Consider the following 4,178-nt stretch of genomic DNA (forward strand, 5'->3'; position numbering starts at 1 on the left):
TGTGAAGCAATGCAAGCTGCTGTGGGGCCTTGGGCCTTCTTTTGGATGTTCTGGGTCTCTCTGACCCTGCTTCAGTTTGTTAGGTAATTTTAGATTGCAAAGGGCCAGGCCATTCCTATGCAAAAGCCTCTGCGCACAGCTTGGGTGGAGCGGGGTCTCAGGGTATCAACAGGATGGAGCAAACAGCTATGGCTGATCCTCAGCCCTGCCCTAAGAGGCCCTGGGTTCAGTGTCCCGAGGTAATCGCTGCAAGCACCTCTGAGAGAAAGCCGCCCTCGAGTTCTGCCCGATGCCAGACAGTTCAGTTTCTCCCTGTATGAGTCTGGGTCCCCAGAGACTCACCCGGAACTGGAGTTCAGAGCAGTTTGGAGCTTGAGACTCCCTCCTGATTGAAAAAGACAACAGCTGCCTGGCATCAGTTGCCAGCCCTTTCCACGTGCTCCTCCGTACCTCTGCACTTTACTTCCGCACCTCCTCTGAGTCTCAGTGTGCTTTTCTCTTTCCTTCTAGTTGTAGAATTTCCACTCAGCCAGCCTTCCTGTGGTTCTGGGTGATGTCCGTTTTGTCTTTTAGTTGTATTTTTGAAGTGGTTGTGAAAGGCAGCAATTTCCGGTGTTTACCTATGCCGCCATCTTGGTTTTCCTTCCCACTCTATCCCAAGTTGTTATTTTTCAAAAACCCACGTTTGCTTCTAGACAAGTAAAAGGTAGACAAAAAATAAAAAATAAAAACAATAAAAAAATAAATAAATCCCCCCACGTTTGCTTCTTATTGACACAACACTCAAAACGTTGTGTTTATAGGTTCACGGAGCCCCGCGATGTTGACAGTGACTCCTTCCTTGCTGTCCGACGGAGGATGTGAAACCAAATACTGAACTCATTTTAGGAAAGTGAAGCAGCAGGTTCCTCGTGGAGAGGTTTCCTTTATCAGAAGGCGATGTCCCCCGCAGGGGAAGTGAGCCCCTGGCTTCCTGGTGCAGAGCTTTCTCCCATGTTGTGGTCAGGAGGTTCCTCACCAGCGGCCTGCTCAGGGCACCCAAAATGTGAGGAGGTGAACATTCAAACAACAACAACTCCGTTCCCAGATCCCCGAGGCCTCGTGGGCGCACACATAGAACCCTGGAGGGAAATTATTGACAAAGGGAATCTGCCATTTTTAAAAAGTCCTTCTGGAATATGAATAGAATTTGAAAGCCAAGAAATGTATATATTTGTTTTTCTCAAGGCATATCAAAATTAAGTTAAAAAACAATTAAATCTGGAAAACCAGATTTTTTGTGATAAATTATCAAGGATTTCATGATCTCAAAATGGTGAGACACATTGAGAGTCGGAGAGAAAACCCTGAGGGTTTCGAGTCCCCGGTTCCAACTGTTCTGAGCCCCGGTCCTATTTCTGCTGCGTTTCACAAGAGACCCGCGTATATAAATGTTAAAAATTGCCCCGTTTGGCTGAGCAAGTTTCGGTTGGATTCCTGTGGCTACGTGCAACGAACGAGGGCCCTGACTAGCACAGACCTAAGAGGACTGAGACAGCCAGCAGAGGTTGGGCTGCTTTTGGCTGCAAGGGACTGAACAAAACTTAGAGTTCTCACACTGTCACACCCCTTCTCTCATTTAACCGGAAGTCTGGAGTTGATTATTCAAGGCACAAGGCAAGCATCAGGGGCCCAGGTGCGTCCCATGTTTGCGCTGCCGACCACCTGTGCTGGTTTCTGCCCGCAGACGGTCCTCTTGTAGCCACCCCAGCTGTGGTCCTCACGCATCCTCTGTGAGCGGGAGGGAGGCTTTCTCCTCACCTACCTTTTTTTCTTTTTTAAACCAGAGAGGAAAGCCTTTCCCAGGCGTCACCTCAGCCAACTTCCTCTCAGGTCCTATTGGCCAGAATTGGGTCACGTGACCATCTTTAGCTGCAAGGGAGGCTGGAAAAGTGACCAGCGGGCATTTTCAGCCTCCGAGGTAGCAGTGGGTCGGCCGACAAGGAAAGCAGGAAAATGGTTACAGACCCACAAGCAGTAGTATCTGCCGCACGCTCCCTCTCACGTCTTCCTAACTACTGCAAAGGAAGAGGAAGATAGAAACTGGACAAATGGCAGTCTTCACCAGGAATACATTTATTTAAAAAAAAATCCCACACAGAAAAATCCCACAAACAGACCGTGTTTTTGGAACGACACATGAGCTCCCTCTGCATGCGGCAGGATCCTGTTTTGAACTGTTCACTGAGAGGTTTTGGTTTCTGGTTGTGTCCCTCCACCCCTTGACCCTTCCCGTTAGTTGGCTGGACTTTTCTGTTCATCGCCTCGGGGAAGGGGTGACACAGCAGAAATGCAGAGAGAAAAATAATGGATTTTTGGCTTTGAGTTTCAAAAACAGACTAGAAATGACTCCCACGGCTGGGGGACAGAAGTGAGAGAAACAGAGAGGAAGAGGTTGGTGGGCTGGGCTTGGAGAGACCAGGTGGCATGAGCGGGGTCAAGTCCGGCTTCCACACCTGGAGAACCGTCCGCTGCAGACACCAGGAAGCTGATGGAGCTGAGCTCACACCTGCAGATGCCCAGTGTCTGAGCCCACGTGGCTGGGTGGGTGTTCCCTGAGGTCTTCCAGGGACAGCAGCAGGAGCATTGCCCACAGACCAGACCCTGGCAGGGTGCCTGTGTGTGTCCTTGGGGACGGCCCCTTTTGACATCCAGGACACTCAAGTCCCCAAACACAAGATGGAGAAAGGCCTTCGTGCGGGCAGAGTGTGGTGAAAAGCAAGCCCAGCCCCTGTCCCTGTCCCAGACTTGGCTGGGACTGAACAGCCAAGTTCAGTGATCAGCCCCTGCGCTGGGGAATGTGGACAGTCCTCCTGATCTGATGACTGAGAGGAGGGGGTGCTGGGGTCAGCCCACCAGTAAGGCTCCCGTAAGGGGTCACAGTGGCATGGCTCAGCTTAGCATAGATGCAGCGAAGGGTGCACCTGCTCCCCACCCTAACCAATTCCCGCCCCCACCCCCGCCCCACCCCCACCCCAGCCCTAGGACAGGATGCCTACCGGTCAGTCCCTCTCGGCATCTCAGCAGACCCCTCCCTGAAGAACCCTGCTTTGAAGGATGAACTCTTGCATAGCTACCGGGTGGCCTTTCTTTTGAGGAGCTGACATTGCTGTTCTGCTACTATGGCATTGGGCCCCATTCCAGCTTTACAGTAGGGGAACTGAGGCCCACTGTGGTCACTAACTGAGTTCTTGTGGCCTCACAGGCAGCACTTGAGGGGTCCTTCGCATGTGACTTGATATATGTGACTGCACTGAACTCTTCCAACAATCCTATGAGCCAATGCTATTTCCTTTTTAAATATATTTTTATTGATTTCAGAGAGGAAGGGAGAGGGAGAGAGAGATAGAAACATCAATGATGAGAGAGAATCACTGATGGGCTGCCTCCTGCACGCCCCACACTGGGGATCGAGCCCACAACACGGGCATATGTCCTGACTGGGAATCGAACCGTGACCTCCTGGTTCATAGGTCGGTGCTCAACCACTGAGCCACGCTGGCCGGGCCCAGTGCTATTTTTAATGCCATTTTATAGACGGAGTAGCCTAGACTCAGAGAGGTTCATCACCTTTCCCAGGGCTGCAGAACAGAGAGGCAGAGTTGGGATTCCCACTAGGACCGCTGACTCCAGATGCTTTGCCAATCTCCCAGTTAAATGACTTACCCAAGGTCACACTGTAATTAGGAGTGAGCTGAGACCTAACCCTTACCCCCTGTGCCTGCTCGCGGGCATTCTTTCTGGCTTCTGCTACCACTTGGAAAGAGAAGAATGAGAACGGAGCAAGGAGGGGAGAGGAGACAGGGCGGCCGTGCGCAATCTCCCTCCCGCTGCTCTCCTCTCAGAGGTCCCTGTAGGTGGCAGTAGGCAGCACACAGCTCTCTCCTGCCTCCCCATCCCTGCTTAGCTGACTGGGGACGGGCTCCCACCGCAAACACCCCACTGTTTACTTGCCCCCGTGGAGGGTGAGAGGCGTCAGGGGGCCTGGAGGGGAGACACAGCCATAGCAGCCATCACCTGGAATACATTACAGCAGCTGTGACTAATTACACTTTGATTTCCTTAAATTTCGATCTTCTTGGAAATTCCTTCAGAGCCCGATGGTATTCAAGGCTGTGGCAGAAAGTAAATACCAGACG

This window comes from Myotis brandtii, unplaced genomic scaffold (genome assembly GCF_000412655.1).
Source record: "Myotis brandtii unplaced genomic scaffold, ASM41265v1 scaffold456, whole genome shotgun sequence".
Lineage (NCBI taxonomy): Eukaryota > Metazoa > Chordata > Mammalia > Chiroptera > Vespertilionidae > Myotis > Myotis brandtii.